A 19801-nucleotide genomic window follows, 5' to 3' on the forward strand; every position below is an offset into this window, starting at 1 on the left:
GGTACAATTTTTACCCCCTTCTGCGTCTCTCGATTCCAATGTGTCAGGCCAGGATTGGTCACTCAATCCCTAGGAAAGACGAATACGAGGCAGGGCATCCCCATGTGGACCTCGGGAGTTCAATCACGTAACCCCGACCAGCAGGTAGTTGGTGGATCGAAGCTCAAATAAGTGTGCTGCTGGGCCCCATCTTTATACCCATGGGGGCACGTATCCTCTTTCTTATCTAAGATGCCAAATTGTGCTGGTCTGTCTTTGTGACGCCAGTTCTTACAAGGGAGTTGTGAACTTAAATTACACTTGTAAGAGAGAGAACTAAATTGGGAGTACTGGACATTCTTTGCTCAGCGAGAGGTTCCCCCCCACGAGGATGGTTGTGTGATCGTATCAATATCAGTGCTAGCCAAGGGCACTTTCTGCTGCCCTTGCAGGTCAGCACTTGGCGTATCTCTGTTTACAGCCATCCAGGGTCACAGCAGTCAGCATATCTGGGCCTTCTGTCAAGGCTTCAAAGACTGCTGATTTTATTGCTCTCTGTGCCCTGTGCGCTCTGAGGCACCTAAAACGGGCAAGCAAGATGGATGTTGCGGGGGGGGGGGGGGGTCCTGTCTGGCTACACACCCCACCAACCGAGACAGGGAGGATTCTCCGTCCTTAGGGCCCTGGGTCGGGACCTGGAGAGAGGGCTGGCCCAGGTCCCCCTCCCGCAGCCAGGGAGCTGAGCTGGCCGTCTTTTACACTGAAGTGCAAAGAGATCAGGGGGTGGTTCCCCATGCTGCGCCAAGTGGGTGTGAATAAACGTGTAATTGCCAAAAACTGTGTGGAGGGTCACGTGGGTTATTACGTGAACGGTCACAGACCCTTTAACCTCTGACCCCTTATCAAAGCTGTTCCCCACTCTGACATGCCAAGTGCAGAAGGTGGCGGTCCGCAAGAGAGCTTCAAAACCTTGCCTCTACAGGCACTGGTTACAAAAACTTCCCCCCAAAATCCTAACACACAGGTTTTGGGGAATTGCTGCCACCATCAAGTGCTTTTGATCCCTAAAAAAACCAGGGGTGAACACTTGAAACCACCCCCAGGGGTACCCCAAGCTCTTTTGCCCTAAAAGAGCTTGAAACAGAAAAGAGAAAAACAAGCTGCAGTCTCTGGTAGCTGACCCCTCAGTCAGAGGCCTGCAGACACAGACAGACCTTCCAGGACACAAGAATCAAATCCTCACCTTAAGATAAGTGATTTTTATTACAAAACAAAAGCTATACTTGAGAAAGCAGACGTGGTTGCTAGATGTACAAAGCAACTGAGGAAATCAAATTAAAACAATGGAAAAAAACTGGCACAACGCTTAGATGGTAAGGGGGGAGGGGAGGTATTGAATCACACAGAGAAGTTCAAACCAAACCACAAAATAAAGAAAAATTACCCTGAACGTGACTGGACTCTCATTTCCCTGGTACTCACTTTCTTTGTTCAGTCCGCTCCCATGCCCTGAATTCCATGGTGGTCCTGCCTGGGTTTAAATCATTCTGTCTCTCTCAACTCCTAGTAAAGTGGCACCTTAGGGTATGTCTACACTACAAAGTTAATTCGAACTAACGGATGTTAGTTCGAATTAACTTTGATAGGCGCTACACATACAAACCGCTAGTTCGAACTTAATTCGTTAATTAGTTAATTCGAACTAGTGCATCTAGACCTAAAAACTAGTTCGAATTAGCATTTTGCTAATTCGAACTAGCATGTCCACGTTAAGTGGACCCTGAACCGAGGTTAAGGCTGGCCGGAAGCAGTGCCGGCAGGGCATCAGGTTAGGACTTAGAGCGTGGAGCTGCTGTCTCAGGCTAGCCGAGGGCTGTGCTTAAAGGGACCCAACCCCCACCCCGGACAGACAGTTCTCAGGGGTTCCCTACCTGCAAAGCAGTCCTGGCTTGGAGTGCCCTCAATGCCCACACTCGGCACATCACAGCACTCAGCCATCAGCCCGGCTGCACTTGCCGCAGGCTGCCATCCGGGGGGGTCAATTGGGGGGCTGCAGGAGAGCTTCCACCCCAAGGAGCCCGCAGAGCCACCCCAGTCCTCCCCATTGGGGGCTCGTACCCCATTCCTCCCTCACCTCCTTCCACTTACCCCTCCCTAGCCCCCCTTCCTGATGTACAAAATAAAGGACACGTGTGTTCAAAAATAGAAACTCTCTTTATTGAACAAAACTCGGGGAGACTGGGAAAAGGAGGTGGGAGAGGGGAAGAGAGAGGCTGGGAGAGGGGAGGGCAACTAAAATGATCAGAGGTTTGGAACAGGTCCCATATGAAGAGAGGCTAAAGAGACTGGGACTTTTCAGCTTAGAAAAGAGGAGACGGGGGGGATATGATAGAGGTCTATAAAAGCATGAGTGGGGTGGAGAGGGTGCATAAAGAACAGTTCTTCATTAGTTCCCATAATAGAAGGACTAGAGGACACCAAATGAAATGAATGGGTAGCAGGCTTCAAACTAGTAACAGAAAGTTCTTCTTCACAAAGCAAAGAGTCAACCTGTGGAACTCCTTGCTGCAGGAGGCTGTGAAGGCTACAACTGGAACAGAGTTTAAAGGGAAGTGAGATCAAGTCATGGAGGTTGGGTCCATGGAGTGGTATTAGCCAGGGGGTAGGAGTGGTGTCCCTGCCCAAGGTTTGTGGAAGGCTGGAGAGGGATGGCACGAGACAAATGGCTTGGTCACTGTCTTCGGTCCATCCCCTCCAGGGTCCCTAGGGTTGGCCGCTGTCGGCAGACAGGCTACTGGGCTAGATGGACCTTTGGTCTGACCCAGTACGGCCATTGTAAGCTCAGGGCTCAGGGTCGGGGGTCTCAGTGGACCCCCTTGATTTTCATGCAAACCTGCTTCTGGGTGGCCAGGCTGGCAGCTCTCCTGCCCTAGACGGCCACTTTCCTGTGCCTAGTGCGGAGGTTGTGGACATTGGAGGCTTCCCCCCAAACCTCGATGAGGTCCACGATCTCCGCACTAGACCAGGCAGGCGCCCGCCTCTTGCGGCCCCGGGCAGGCTCCCAGGAGCCGCCAGCCTCGATGCGCAGGAATATGTGTTCTTGATCTTATAACTCACTTGGGGTACGTCTACACTGCATCCCTAGTTCGAACTAGGGATGCAAATGGAGACAACCGAAGTAGTTAATGAAGCGGAGATTTCAATATCCCGCGCTCCATTAACATGATCTCGCCAGCGCGCTAGTTCGAATCACAGCTGATTCGAACCAGGAAGTGCGCACCGGGACGCGTTAGTTCGGACTAAAGCCCTTAGTCCGAACTAATGTTACTCCTCCCACATGCACTCACCCTCCAGTGGAGATGGAGGAGGGTCGGGCTTGGAGCAGAGAGGAGGCTCCAGCTGCCAGTGGCAGGCGAAGTAGGAGCACGTGAGCTGAGGGATAGCAGGGGGAATAGAATGGGATTAAATTGGAGCCTCCCTAGCATGGTGCCCAGGGCAACTGACCCCTCTGCCCCCCCCCCCCCCCCCCGCAGATCTATCCTCTTATGCATGTGCAAGATCTGTGAGAGCTGTCCCATGAATCTGCAGTTAGTGTCTGTGGCGCCTGCTTCTGGGTGGTGTCTCAATGCTGCCACATTCACCTCCAAAGAGGGGGCTTCCCAAAGCAGGCCCTTGCTGCAGACCCCCAAGGCATCCACAGGTCCAGTCTCCTTTCAATGGGCCCACTGCCCAGGGCTCATTGATCTTGGATCTGGCTTCCATCCCCTCTCCAAACTTTGCAACTGCCCAGAGGTGTCACCTTCCGCCTTCTCCATTCCCACCTCATTCGCCCACAGGGACAGTCTCTGCCTCACTTGTCCTAGGGACTATTCTACCAAGACGTAATACAAAGTTTCCATGTAAAAGCACTCAATACAAAGCTAAAAACTTCAATGAGAGAATGATTAAAACAGAGACGTGTCTACATCTGCCACAGGGAGACACCTCTGCCTGCCTCCACCCCTCTCCCCCAGAGTCTACAGCCCCATTGCAAAGCGGGGGAGGGGAAGGAAAGAGGCTGAGGCCCATCCAACAGGACTGAAGCAGTCATGCGCAAGCCATGCCCGGGAGCCATTCTCCTGTCCATTGCTGGTGCTGTGTTGCTTCAGGCATGCTGAAATGCAGTCACCTCTGGGGTGGGCTGGACAGCTGTTTAACACCTGCACAAGGTTTCAGGCAGGGGGCAGTGCGGGCTGCCTTCCTGCAGGGCCCTCATCAGAACTACTGTGCCCTCCTGGCTTAGGAAAAGAATAAACAGGGGGATTGGAAATTAACCCGCCCAGTCTCACGTCCCCTAGGCAGGGAATGAGCCATCTACATTAGGCCCCAGCTGGAGTATCATGTCCACTTCTGGGCGCCACATTTCAGGAAATGTGGAGAGACTGGAGGAAGTCCAGAGAAGATCGACACAAATGATGAAAGGTCTAGAGAACATGAGGTATGAGGCAAGGCTGAAGGAATTGGCCTTGTTTACCTTGGAAAAGAGAAGACCGAAAAGGGACATGAGAGCAGCTTTCAAGTATCTCAGGGTATGTCTACACTACCCCCCTAGGTCGAACTAGGGGGGGCAATGTAGTCATATAGAGTTGCAAATGAGGTGTACAGCTCCACGAGTTCCACGAGGAGTACAGCTAGTTCAGATAGGAAGCCTAATCCGAACTAGCTAGTCCGTGCCGCGTGTAGCCGCGCGGCACGGGGTCTGACCTAGCCGGCATTTAAAAATGGCGGCGCCGGCTTTATGCAAATGAAGCCCGGGAAATTCAAATCCCGGGCTTCATTTGCAACTCCGTATGACTACATTACCCCCCCTAGTTCAAACTAGCGGGGTAGTGTAGACATACCCTCAAAGAGTATCATAAGGAGGAGGAAGAAAAATTGTTCTGCTTGGCCTCTGAGGTTAGGATGAGAAGCAATGGGCTTAAATTGCAGCAAGGGAGGTTTAGGTTGGACATTAGGAAAAACTTCCTGCCTCTCAGGTTGGTTAAACACTGGAATAAATTGCCCAGGGAGACTGTGGAATCTCCATCACTGGAGATATTTAAGAGCAGGTTGGACAGACACCTGTCAGGGATGCGCTAGGGCAACTCAACTTTGGAAGCCCCGGGGCCACACTGATACTTACAGAACATGCTGAGGCCTCAACTTAAGTGTGGTTGCTTATGCAAGCAAATATATACAAATAGCTTCTCTCACACTGACGGGAATGAATACAAAGATGAAGGCAAGACTACACAACACACTGGCCCTATTTAAGTCAGTTCTGCTGATATTAATAAAATGCAACATTTCCCCGATTTCTACCCATGTGACAGCACTTTTCATGAGCAATGACAGTCCAAGAATTTAACTACTAAAACACATCAACAGAAGATCATTACACTGACTACTTTTGGTTTGGCTCCCACTCGCCAGCCACGTGTTGATCCCCACACAAACCCAAACTGCACCGCGGGGCGCAAACAAACTGGCCGTGGGCAGCAGACCAAGTTATTAATAAATATTTTATAAACCTTCCCCTTTTCTCTCTGCTGCCATGTCTCCTCTCCTTGCTCCATCATCTCCCCTGGTGCCTGCTGCCCCCCAACCCCTCACCCTCCTCTGCTGTCCTGACTCCTGCCCTTCTCACCGCCCTCAGCCCTCCTGCGACCTGCCCCCCTCCACCAGGCTGTGCCCACTCCTCCAGTAGCCCCACTCTGATCATGTGAGCTACCCCTCCTCATCCCCTCTCAACACCTCCCTCTACACACCTGCCCTGCCTCTCTCCTCTGGTGCTGGTCCCTCCCCTGCAGGTGTCTGCCCTTCTGCTTCACCCCAGAATCCCCTGGCACCTGCACCTTCCCTTAGCCCTGCACCCTCCTGGTGCCTCCCCCTTCCCTCACTGCCCCTGCCCCCTTTGCCCTCTTTCCCTGATGCCCACCCCCTCACCACTCTCTGCCTCGTTCCACTCCTGCCCCTCTGTGCCCTCACACATGCCTTGCTCCATCCCCACCTTTCTCATGCCTACCCCTTCTTTCAAGCCTTCTCCCAGCACCTCCCCCTCTAGCCCCCAATGCCCTTACCCTCTCCTCTCCTCTCCTCTCCCAGCATCACCCTGTCCCCCATCCCACTGACACCTCCCCTCCTGCCCTTTCCCTCATTGTCTGCACTTGGCCCCCTGCCATTTGTCTCTCCTCCACCCTGTCCCTTGGTGCCTTCCCCTTTCTTCCCCCTCCCCCTCTGCACAAGCCCCTTCCTCTCCCACCCCTCCCCAACCGCACAAGCCCCTTCCCTACCTTCTGCCTTACACTTTGCAGGGCCAGAGTCTGCACTCAGGACCTGGAGTTTGAACCCGGAGCCAGCCACACCCCCCACAACGTGGCTCCGAGGAGTTTTAAAATCCCGGGCCGTGACATCACGTCACGCCCGGATGTCCTCCCCGCCCACCTGCAACGCCGCGCATGGCAGCGCAAGGGGGAGCTGCGCTGAGAGCCGTGCACGGCAGGGACGGTCCAGGGCTGACGGGGACACTCTGGGGCTGGGGTGAGAGGACACGCAGCGGGGGGGGGGGGGGGGTGCCGGCAGGGGGCGTCCAGGGCCTGCTCCAGGCAGAGCTGGGGGAGAGACCCAGCTCCACATATTGCTGGAGCAAGGCCCCCCTGGCTCTGAATATTCACTCGCCGCCCATGGCCCCCGGCACACTTCTGGGTTCAGGGCACAGGGACCCCTTAGGCACGGGGCCCGATTTGGGGGAATCGGTCGAATCGGCCTAAGGCCGGCCCTGCACAGGCATACCACCCCTCCCAGCATCCAAACTGCCAATCTCCACACATAGAGGTTGCTCCCACTGAGCACCCCTACACAAATTACGGTTAGCTTGTGCAAGTCCAGATTCACAAGCTTCACCATCCAACAACTCATCACTCTCCAGAACTTTCTCTGGAGCAGTCTGGAGTGGCTGGCCAGAGTGAAGTTTTAGCTGAGGAAAAAGATAAACACTTCCCTGATTACTGGGCTCTCCCTGCCCTGTTTTAGATTCCAGCCTCACCTCTGAGGCATCAGACAGACATGCAGGAATCTTACTCACAGACACACACAACACTCTCCCTCAGGCAAATATTGAGAGAAACTTTTACCTTGTTCCCAGTAGGACTGACTAGCCACAGACAACTCAGAATCACACTCACCCCTTTCACAAACCTTCCTGTTATCTACAGACAGCACAGAAGATTTATACTCATAGGGTGCGTCTAGACTGGCAAGATTTTGTGTGAAAGCAGCCGCTTTTGCGCAAAAACTTGCCAGCTGTCTACACTGGCCGCTTGAATTTGCGCAAGAGCATTGACTTCGTAATGTACAAAATCAGTGCTTCTTGCGCAAATACTTTCATGCTCCCACTCAGGAAAAAGCCCTCTTGCGCAAGAAGAATTGCTTTGCGCAAAAAAGCCCCGATGGCTAAAATGGCCTTCTTGCGCAAAATCGCGTCTAGACTGGCCACGCATGCTTTTGCGCAAAAGCACTTTTTGCGCAAAAGCATCCTTGCCAATCTAGACGCAGTTTTGCAGAAAAACTTTTCCGTTAAAAGTATTTCCGCAAAATCATGCCAGTCTAGATGTAGCCATACGTGTTCTGGGGCTGGGTTAAGGTACCAGCCCAATTACAGATTTGCCATGTCATAATCACACCCCATACCCACACAGTTGTACACTGAACTCCTGGGAGGATACAGTCTCTGTTGTTCTTCCACTCTCTGGGTCTGGCGTTTCCTGGGGTATTGAACAGTGACTGCAGCATTCATGGGATCAGGGTGGTTAGTTGGTGAAGTTGGTGCATCTGCTCCCATTCGCCTCATCTCCCAGTACCATCTAGCCATTCCAACTATGCTTGTAACTGGGGTATTGTTTTGATAATAAAAGTTCTTTCTTTTTTATTTAACCTCGTATTGGTTAATTTTTGTGTCCTGGTTTTACTTTATAGCTGAGGTTTCCCAAGTGATCTCTTCCCTGGTTTTTCTTGTAATACTTGGGTGGTGGCAGCAGTTTTTATTTCCCAAAGTCTGGGTATTAGGATTTTGGGGGAAGTTTTTGTACAAAAGCCTGTAGAGACCAGGTTTTGCGGTGCTTTTGTGCCCCCCCCCCACTTCTGCATTCATTGTGCCAGAGCGGGGAACAACCTCGACACCCCTTCAGCCATTTTTCCTTTATTAAAGGTTGTGACGGACCGGGCTGGGTCTGGGCACCGCTGAGTGCATCTGCTCAGGGCGAATTGCTCAAACTCAGGGCTCCTTACAGCCCCTGACTGAAGACCTTTCCCAAATAGGCCACAAACCAGTCACACCAAGCAAAACCCCTCAGACACCCCAGCTCTCCCTGTGCCACAATCAGCCCTGGGCCTACACACAGGTGAGGGGTTATAGAACCCAATCCCACCTACCCTGAACGGGTCTTTCCGGTCCCAAAGAACCAGCCACAAACACCCGGTCAATTTACACTTTGGATCTTACCCACAGGACCACGCTGAGCCAATCCTTTAGACTCTAAAAGTTTATTAATAAAAGAAAGAAAAGGTTGAGAGTCGTGTTGTTAAGGAGAATACATTACATGCATCGAATCTCCCAGTCCTCGATGCAGGCTCTTAGCAGAGATGTTACAAACTGCTATTTTAAAAGTCTCTGGTGTACATCCTATGTCAGGATGGGCCAACAATTCTCCCTGGCTCGCTGTTCCTTGCAAGACTGCATCTGGAATCAGTAGCAGAATTGAAGGCAAGATGGAGTTCGCCTCGTGGCATTTTATATCCATCCCTGGTATCTTCCAAGCTGGAGCAGGTCACATGACTCAGTGACCTATCCTTGTGTCCCAAGTCAGCAATCATGATACTGTCTGGTTTGCAGGTCCCAGACACATTCCTCTGGTGTGTATTCGCCTCTCTGAGAGCCTTGATAATTAGCATAGCCATTGGCTGAACATTCTTGCTCCATTGCTCTGTCTCCGACAGAGAATCTTTCAGCATCAACACAGAGTACATATTTATAACTCCACATACAGATATCACACAAGTACATGAGTAGAATATATAGCATCAGTAGAACACAAGCTTTCACTTGACACCTCACATGGCCCCCTTTGTACATACTTTGGGGCAAACACGCCCCCCCTTGGGTGCAGCAGTGACCTGTCTGATCCCCTTAACATCCAGTAACGTGACAAAGGTCTTATATATAAGCCACTTTAACCCAGCTGTTGAATTTTTCAAGCCAGCCTTTCCATTTCACCAAAAAATACTCATTCCTGTCCCGTCATTTTTTCGCTAGAATTTTTTTCTATCCTATAAACCAGGTCCTGGTTAGGGTTTAGTCTTTGTAATTAGACCTCGCTACTTCCTCTTCTCCGTAATCTTTTAATGTGTACACTGGCCTTTGTCCTCGTAATAAAACCAGTCACAATAAATATTTCAACAGTAAAGGTCTGCTGATATCCCTTTTCAAAAGCCCCCTTTTTAAAGAAAGGAGACCACGTGAGGGTCTCTAAAACAATCACTCACAGGCCCTTTATTTTAAAACTATCTCCATAGACTGTTTTCCACGTGCTCAGCCCGTTAGCGTGTGTTACGTCAACCGGGCGTCCTCTAATAGTTCTGTGATAACTTCTGTTGTACCTGTCTATGAAGGCCTGCAACACATCAATATATCGAAAGGTTATACCTCCACATCTTTGATTTTTAAAGTTCTGTTAAACCTCTCCACAACGCCGGCCTTAACTTCATTATTGGTAACAAAATGGTTTGCGCCGTGGTGCGTGAGTAAAGTCTTTAAAGCCTGGTTTAAAAACTCTTTCCCTCTATATGTCTGTAATTTTTGAGGCACGTGACCTTTAAACAGCTTTAAACACCTTAGCCACTTCTGTCTCGGTTTTATTCTTTAGGGATACTGCCCAGGCATATTTAGACAGAATGTCTATCATTGTTAAAATATATTTACGGTCATCGTTGTGATCAGAATAGGGAGCCATGTGAACCAAATCCACCTGCCATTGCATGTCCACATCAGACACAACTGTTTTATTTCTTTTAAATTTAATTCTTGCCGGTTTATGTAAAGTGTAAGCATCTTGATCCGCTAGCCAGGCAGCAACCTGCTTTTTACTCAAATTTTTGTGGTGCCTTTTAGCAGCCTGGAATAAGGGCATTACTCCCCCAAAACTTACAACTGCTCCGGGAGAATAATAAATTGTCTTTAAGCAAGTTGGCCATGTCTAACCCGTCTTACTTTAAAACACAAATACAACTCTCCCTTTTGCTTTATTGAATACAGAATTGGGTATAAACATCTTGTTAAAGAAGAAACAGGCAACCCAGGAGCGGATGGGGTAAACAGAATCACTTTATTGCCTACACACGTTTACCTCAGACATTAACACAGTGTCCAAGTGGCAACAATCTGGTGACGATCACACCCTTTTATCTGTTTTAGTATGTTAATTCACATGTCTATCACTACTTTTCCTAAAGCCTTATTTAGTAATGTTAACTCCCATAAAATGAATATTAATAAGCAAATAATGAATACAATTATACCCGCCCCTAATTACTATTTACAGATTTTCTAATTAAATCAACACATTTCTATGCTACAAACTAACAGGTTACAGAGATTACAAGGAATCTGACCCTGATGATGTTGTGCAGAACCAATGAAGATAAGCAAGAGACACAACAAAGTAGAACAGCTGCATGCTTCTCTATTTTTCTAGGCTACAAAATGAAGGGAAAGAGCATGTCCAAGGATAATGCCTGCAATCCTTGCCACCATCCCAGACCAGTATTCATTTTACATATCCCAACACATCTTAGTTTTTAAAAAACAGCCATTTTTTCTGAGGCAAAACCAGCATAATATAAACAATGTATTTTAATTGATATTCAGCTTAAAGTTTTTTGACCCCTTAGGTTGAGGTTCTGACATGTACAAAGTTTTGTGACTGATTTTACAAACCCTGCTACACACTGAACAACCAATTTTCGCTGACACCTTGTCTGACTGTTTTATCAGGTCTGAGGTCTCCACTACACCTCTGATCATTTTGGCAACTTCAGATACAGTTTCAGTGGTCATGTTAAGTTTTTTCCATTTGTAGCCTTCAGCTATAATTGTATTTAGCACCCGTGCAACATTCAGTTTAGAAGAACTACAGCTAAGTTGGTAAAACTCCTCTGAACGGTTCCAAAACACATAGTTGAGGCTAAGCGGGTCAGGGAAGGGTACTCCACATAAATGTGAAAGAGCTACAGGCGATATGGAATGTGTGTGAGGTGTTCCTACTGCACTTAAAAGGCAGGGTGGTGCGTGTACTCACAGAAAACACGGCCACAATGTATTACATAAACAGACAAGGGGAGGCCCTGAGCTCCCAAGCTCTGCATAGAGGCAATGTGGCTCTGGGAGTTTTGCATTGTGCATGGCATCACACTGGAAGCCTGCCACCTCCCAGGGGTCCAAAACGCAATCGCAGATCATCTCAGCAGAGAGTTCTCCTCTCACCATGAGCGGGCACTCTACCCCAAGGTGACTGCATCCCTCTTCCAAGACTGGGGACATCCCCTAGTACATGGGTCAGCAACCTTTTCAAACCAAAGAGGCAAACTACATCAAAATTCAGAACAAGTGGTCAACAAAGAGCTGTATAAGAATGCTCATTTGTATGACTGAAAATCTACAACTTAATATTATTGATAATCGACATAATGATTAATAATAGCATAAATGAAACATTGTACTCAAGGACTTTAATGGGACTTCTGTCAAAGAAATGTGCAAAAAGATGCAGTAGCAGAAGACAGCCTGAATGCATGCATGAAGCTGGATTTGACCAGTTATGATGCAAACTTCAATCTTGATGTGATTCAAATGAGAGAAAGCCTGCTCACACATATAGGTGGAGCCAAACATTGAAAGTAAGGCCAAGCTGACATTCTGCACGGTGTTCTATGTGACAGGAAGTTCTTTCCAAGTTTGCAGAATCAGATTATCATCGTGCTCCAATTTCTTCATGTTGTTACCCCAAAAATAATCTCACTGGAGACCACCCAAGGTTACACTAGCAATGGGTTTATTGTTTGAGGAATTAGCACTCCAAAGCACACACACACCCCTCCATTTATTCATTCACTCACTCACTCACTCACTCACTCACTCATTCACACCCATTCATTCCTGCCCTCAGGCACTCACACACTTACACAGACATATGGGTTGCAGAAGGAGCCAAGGCATGTGGATCCTGGAGGGTCTGTCTGCTCATCATGGCTGGGGAAGCTGGTCAGGAGGAGAGACACTGGCTGTAGAGACGGATGTCTCAGGAGCAGGGGAAGAAAAAAGAGGGTCTCACATGTGCTCCCTCTCCTTATATTGTGTCTGAATGGCTCCTGTGACTCATCCACCTCGTTACCAGGGAGCATGCCCAGACTTCCCTTTATCAGCAAAGCAGCAGTCTCTGATGACTCACCATGTGCTCCAGTCTTAGCATTGCAACCTAAACAAAACACACACACACACACACACACACACACACACACACACACACAGGAGAATGCAGTTTAGAGCAAGTTACAAAGTGGCTGAGAGGGCTGAGAGTTACAAAGGTTACAAAGTTGCAGCTCACAGTAAGTTTGAGAGTTACAAAGTTTTGCAAAGATTACAGCAAGTTGCAAGGTTTGACAAAGATCACAATGAGTTGCAGTTTAAAACCTTAGACCTTACAGTTAGTGTAGTTTCAGAAAATGAATGTGTAAAATCAAGTAAGCTCAGGTGGAGGCTTTTTTATGCAACACGTCAGCCCATTTGTGCAGTTTTGCCAATTCTGCACATTGTTGATCAAGGCATTCTAAATCAGAATTCAGCTTGATGAATTTTTCCACCCAGATATTCGACTCCTTGAAATCTCCTATTTCCATTTCCAAATCGCTGACTGAGATGCTTGGAATAACTGTCAAATCCAGTTCTTCAACAGACAATTTATGTGGATGAATCATAAACTTACACAAAGCACTGTGTTTGCAAAAGTCAACAAAAACGAGACTTGACTGTCATCAGGAGCTCAAACAACTCCGGCAAGATGCTGCAAATCAAGGCTGTTGTGTGGAGTCTCTCTCTAATACAAATCACAAAACATTTGTAATTTTTCAAAATGTGCCAGTCTGCCCACCTCAATATCTTTCATTAAGACAGTCAATTTTGATGCACAGTCCTGACTCTGCAGCAGGCAGTGTTTGGATTTATTTCCTTGCCCTTGTAGCTTAAGGTTCAACTCATTCAAATGACCGGTAATGTTGACAAGATAGTAAAACTTGAGCAACCAGTCAGTCTGAAAGCTCAGTGTGTTTGACACCCTTCGTATCCAAACATTGATTACTCTCATTAATGTAGGCGGCAAAACGAGACAAAAATTTGCCACGAGATAACCAGCAAACATTGTGCATTAGTAGAGCGAGGTATTCAGAATCTACTTCCTCAAGCAGTGACTGAAATTGACAGTAATTAAGGGCTTGGGCAAGAATCCAATTGACAATGGGAACAACCAGTCCCATTACATTTCTGAGTTCAGTTCCACAAGATTGAGCACAAAATGCCTCCTGATGCAATGAAAGTTCAAAAGCAGGCAATGCAGCTGTTCTGAGAAAAGTAAAGAATCCCCAGTATTTGCTGGGTGCACCGACTATACACACAGACACAAGATTATCCGACTGTATTTTTTTTCTCGTTTATAAAGTGCATCAGAGTTTTAAGGATGTGTTTATCCCTTGTTTGATTTGTCATTGGTAATATCTCAATTTCTTCATGTACAGCATTTCCATAAATATATCATCCCAGAATACACAATTAATTAATGTCACATGTATTGGTTGTCTTGTCCGAAGCAAAAAAAAAAAAAGTACCTGTACTCAAATTTTGCATTTATTCCTTGTTGATATGATGGGCCATTTTCACAGCTCTGTCATGGACCGTTTTTGCTGATAATGGCATGTCTCGAATTTTCTGTAAGATTTTTGTCCCTGTTGTGAAACTCATCAAATAGTTCATTGCTGCATTAAAAAAAGCCTCCATCTGAGCTTACTTGATTTTACACATGCATTTTCTGAAACTACACTAAACTGTAAGGCCTAAGGTTTTAAACTGCAACTCATTGTGATCTTTGTCAAACTTTGTAATCTTTGTAACTCTCAGAAACTTACTGTAAAATGCAACTCTCAGCTACCTTGCTTGTAACTTGCTCTAATCTGCATTCTCCCCTGAGTGTGAGTGTGAGAGTGTTTGGCTGTGTCTACATTGGCCCCTATTCCATAATAGGGATGCTAATGTAGCACTTTGGAATAGGCAAATCCGCGGGGCATTTAAATATCCCCCGCAGGATTTGCATTTTCATAGCTGCCGCTTTTTTCCGGCTTGTAGATAAGCCGGAGAAAAGCGCCAGTCTGGACGCCATCCTCCGGAAAATAAGCTCTTTTCCGGAGGATCACGTCCAGACTGGCGCTTTTCTCCGGCTTATCTACAAGCCGGAAAAAAGCGGCAGCCATGAAAATGCAAATCCCGCGGGGGATATTTAAATCCCCCGCGGATTTGCTTATTCCAAAGTGCTACTTTAGCATCCGTATTACGGACTAGGGGCAAATGTAGACGTAGCCTTTGTGTTTAAAGAAGACTGGGAACAATGGAGCACATGGTGATGAGTTATCACAGACTGCTGCTTTTGCTGGATAAAGGGAAGTCTGGGCATGCTCCCTGATGACAAGGTGAATGAGTCACAGGGGCCATTCAGACACAATATAAGGAGAGGGAGCACATGTGAGATTCTCTCTCTTTCTTCCCCTGCTCCTGAGACATTCATCTCTACAGCCAGTGTCTCTCCTCCTGACCAGCTCCCGAGCCATGATGAGCAGACAGACCCTCCAAGATCCACATGCCTTGGCTCCTTTTGCAACCCATATGCCTATATGAGTGTTTGAGGGCAGGAATGAATGAATGAATGAATGAATGAATGAATGAATGAATGGAGGGGCGTGTGTGCTTGTTTGTTTGTGTGTATGTGAAAGAGAGAGAGAGCTCTGTATCTTCTGTAGTTTATACCTTTAGTGGCAGCTCTGTGTTTTTTGGTTTAACCTTGTAGTGCAAATAGTGGAGTGCTAATTCCTCAAGCAATAAATCCATACTAGTGTAACCCTGGGTGGTCTCCAGTGAGAATATTTTTGGGGTAACATTCATGACTAATTTTTAGCATGCATCTCTTCACGTAATCCCCGTCAGTGAAAGGCTTCCCCTCTCGAATACTGCTGTATGAGCCTGCAAAACTTGCAGAGTTTAAAATCCCACCTTTTTTTGACCATGCCAGCAGGCTATTTTGTCCAATGTTCATTTTTTGTGCATCACCTTCGGGGTATTTTGTAACAAATTCTTCAATTTTTGTCATGAAATTTGGGGTTTTTGTTTGAGAACAGTCTCTCACTACAAATGAGACAGTGTGACGATCCAGACCTATCCAGAAAAGCAGATGTAAGCAGGGTCTGAATCAATGCTTCCATTACAGCTAGCTGGAATGGGAAAGAAATCCTGGGTGTGGTTATGTAAATACAGTTCAGGCAGGTTGCTATAGGCCTGATAGATATTCAGTTGTTAGAATGGTATTTTGCCTTTTATAATTAATTTGGCTGTTGTGGGGGTCACAAACCACGTTAACCCTAAATGTAGGAATTGTAAAATATGGCCACCAGTGCTTGAGGTTATTGGGAATGCAGAAAAGCAGACTGTGTTTAACTCATTCAAAGGAGAGAGACTGTGATTGTAAAGAATCTCGGATGGACAAGGCTTTCTCTTCCAGACTCTGTGAAGTCAATTGGGGGTGAAGGGCAGAGCTCTGAACCAGCAGGCTGTCATATTGCTGGATATTGAGGGGAGCAGCCCGATCACTGATGCACCCATAGATGGGGGTGTTGGCCCCAAAAATGGTATAGAAGGGGGCCATGTGAGGTATTGAATAGAAGCTTATTATCTGATAATCCTATGTACGCTGTTCATGTGTTTGTATAATGTCTGTGTGTGCAATTATTAGCATGTACTTGTATGCACACTGAAGATTTCCCTGCATGTGGTTAAGCATTGGGCAGGGCCGAGCCTGTGGAACAATGGTTCTCAATGGGCCAAGGACACACCCAAAGAATGGGGGCTGTCACCTGAGAGCAGCCAGCAGGGAACACAGAGAGGCTGAGGACCAGGTGACCTGCTGCATACCAGAAGAGGCCAGGAAGGAGGTATAAAGAGGCCATGTGGTCGATGCCATTTTGTTCTCAGCTCAGCACTTCATCCCAGAGGCAGCATTGCAGGGATTGAAGAGCCCGGAAGACCTGTGAACCCATCCTGATCGTAGGATGTGCAATAAGAACTTTTAAACCAGCAGCTGTACATCTCTGCTAGAGCCTGCATCGAGGACTGGGAGATTCGGTGCATGTAACGTACTGTACTTTAATAACCTTACTCTCAGGCTTTTCTTTCTTGTAATAATAAACCTTTAGATATAGATTCTAAAGGATTGGCCCAGCGTGATTTGTGGGTAAGATCCAGAGGGTAAATTGACCAGGGATCTGTGGCTGGTTTCTTGGAACCGGACAGAACTTGTTCGGGGTAGGTGGGATTGGGTGCTAGGACCCCCCACTGGTGTATGAGGCCCGGGGCCATCTGGGGCACGGATATTGCTGGGGTGTCAGAGGGGTTTTGCTCGGGAGGCTTCAGGCAGGTTGCTGAAGCGCTCTGTGGGACTGGTTTGTGGCCTGTTTGGAGAGGTCACCAGTCTGGGGGCTGTAAGGAGCCCCGGATTTGAGCAATTCGCCCTGAGCGGACGCCCTCAGCTGTGCCCAGACACGGCCCGGTCCGTCACACAGGCTACATGCCCTCCGGGCATGAGCTGTAAGACGAGTTCAATCTGTTTCTCCCCACCCCTCCCGCCTTTCTAATGATAAAATAATAAAGAGACTCCTTATGGAGTCTGTTTTAGTTCTAAGAGATGTTATTCCAGTAGATGCTGCAATCTTTTGGCTGGACTGTGTTGTAGGCCAAGAGCTGAAATCAATAAGAAAATGACAGAGAGCTGAAATCACTTGGTTTTGCCTAGAGACAAATCCATCACAGGGCCAGCATGGTGGCTGGCAGGAGGAAGAAGTGGCCAGCAGGGTGCCTGGCAGGCGTCCAGTGGGAGTGACGGCAACAGCCGGCGGGAGCAGCTGGCAGGGAAGCTGGAAGGTGGCCAGCGGGAGCAGTGGCAATGGCCTGCAGGAGCAGTGGCAGGTGGGAACAGCTCGCAGACAGGTGGTGGGAACAGTTGTCTGTGGCAGACAGGAGCAGCAGCAGCAGCAGCCGATGGGTGCAGCTGCCAGGAGGCCAGCAGGAACAACAGCAGTGGCTGGCAGGAGCAGCAGTAGCGGTCGGCAGGAGCAGCTGGCAGGTGGTCGGTGGGAGCAGTTGGCAGGCCTCTGGCGGAAGCAGCTTGCTGTTGCTGGCAGGAGAAGCACCAGCAGCTGTCAGATATCCAGCAGTGGCCAGCGGCCAGCGGGAACAGAAGCTGTGGTCGATGGTAGCAGAGGCAGTGGCTGGCAGGAGCTGCTGGCGGTAGGCCTGCAGGAGCATCTGGCAGACAGCCAGCAGGAGCAGCAGCAGCAGCTGGCAGACGGCTAGTGAGAGCAGCGGCCGGCGGGAGCAGCTGGCAGGTTGCTGGCAGGACCAGTGGCAGCTGTTGGCGGGAACAGCAGTAGCTAACATGAGTCCAGCAGGAGCAGCGCCAGTGGCTGGCGGGAGAAGCTGGCAGGCAAGCAGCGGGAAAAGCAGCAATGGTTGGCAGGAGCAGCAGCAGAAGCTGGGCGGCAGGAGCGGATTGCAGGCGGGTGGCGGGAGCAGCGGCAGCTGGTAGGCAGCTGGCAGGAGCAGTGGTAGCTTACAGGTGGCTGGCGGGAACAGCTGGCAAGTTGCCAGCAGGAGTACCTGGCAGGCAGCCAGCAGGAGCAGTGGCAGCAGCCAGCAGGAGAAGCTGGTGGGTGGCCCACAGGAGCAGCTGGCAGGTGGCTGGCGGGAGGAGTGACAGCGACTGGCGGAAGCAGCTGGAAGGCAGCTAGCGGGAAGAGCAGCAATGGTTGGCAGGAGCGGCCGGCAGGCGGCCGGCATGAGCATCTGGCAGACAGAAGGCCGACCAGCAGGAGCAGCTGGGAGGTGGCAGGCAGCTGGCGGGAGCAGCTGGCCGGCAGGAGCAGCAGCAGTCGGACAGAGCATCTGGCAGGTGGCCGGCGGGAGCGGATTGCAGGTGGTCGACGGTAGCAGCTGGCCGGCAGGAGCAGCAGCAGTCGGACAGAGCATCTGGCAGGTGGCCGGCGGGAGCGGATTGCAGGTGGTCGACGGTAGCAGCTGGCAGGCAGGGGGCTGGCAGGAACAGTGGCAGCGGCCGGTGGGAGCAGCAGCAGCAGATGGCAGATGGTCAGCAAGAGCAGCAGCAGTGGGCGGCGGGAGCAATTGGCAGGGAGCCGGTGTCTGGTGGGAGTAGTGGTAGCTGAGAGGCAGTCGGCAGGGGCAGCTGGAAGGCAAGCGGTGGGAACAGCTGGCAGGCTGTGCTGCTCTGATTGCAGGGGAGATTGTTAATTTTGGAACCTGATGACCCAAAGTAGATGGGCTGGAGTCAAGTTTCAATTGCCCCTCTTTGCTCCAGCCCAGCTGGATCATGGCACAGTAAAGCTGTCCCTGCTGGGGCAGCCTTGGCAGGATGAACACCATGGCCAGCTGGCTGGGCCACATGGCAGCGGGTCGCTGCCCCTCTTTGCTCCGGCTGGAGCCGGAGCCTGGTGAAGCTGTCCCTGCTGGGTTCTAGCTCCAGCAGACCATACTGACTAGCGTGCACAAATAAATCATAAACATGTTAAATTCTAAATCCAAACAGCTGTAAAAGCTGTCTTCAGTCTGACCCTGACAATACTACCACCACACTGTACAAAAACACAAATATCACACATTTGGTAGTTAGTGCTATCTTGCTTTTTATTTTAGCTATACATCCCTGGCTGGCAATAATCATGAGTGGCGAACCTGGGCCACCTAAGAAACCGAAAATGTACAACTTCCACGTGGAACAGGAAAATGAATTTCTGTTCACAAATGTAGAAGATAAGAGCGTATGCCTTGTATGTCAAAGTTTATCACTGAGTAAAAGGGGTAATTTGGAATGACACCACACAACAGTATATAGTCAATTCAAGGACAGTTTTCCCTTGAACAGCATGCTTTGTACAAAGAAAGTTATCGAACTGAAGGTCATTTTGAAAGCTCGACAGTCATTATTTTTTAAACGAGCAGCAAAAGGCAAGGTCTGCACTGAAGCATCATTTCGCATTTGCCATCTGCTGGCAAAACACAAGAAATCATTCACAGATGGCGAAGTAATTAAAGAAGCAATGATTGTGGCCACTGACTCTTTATTCAAAGATTTTAAAAACAAAGAAGAAATAATGACAGCGATCCAGAACATGTCACTTGGTGCTTCCACAGTAGCAAGACAAGTGGAATCTTTGTCTGAAGACATCTTTCAGCAACTACAGCAGGACCAGAAGGACTGCAAATGCTTCTCACTGCAATTTGATGAATCTGTTGACAACACAGCCCAGCTGATTGTTTTTGTGCATATGGTTTTTAAGGATTTTAAGGATATGACAATTAAAGAGGATCTTCTCACCCTTTTGCCCCATAAAGAGAGAACAAGAGGTGAGGATATGTACAATGAATTCAAAA

Source organism: Pelodiscus sinensis, chromosome W, assembly GCF_052426305.1.
Source record: "Pelodiscus sinensis isolate ZL-2025 chromosome W, ASM5242630v1, whole genome shotgun sequence".
Classification (NCBI taxonomy): domain Eukaryota; kingdom Metazoa; phylum Chordata; order Testudines; family Trionychidae; genus Pelodiscus; species Pelodiscus sinensis.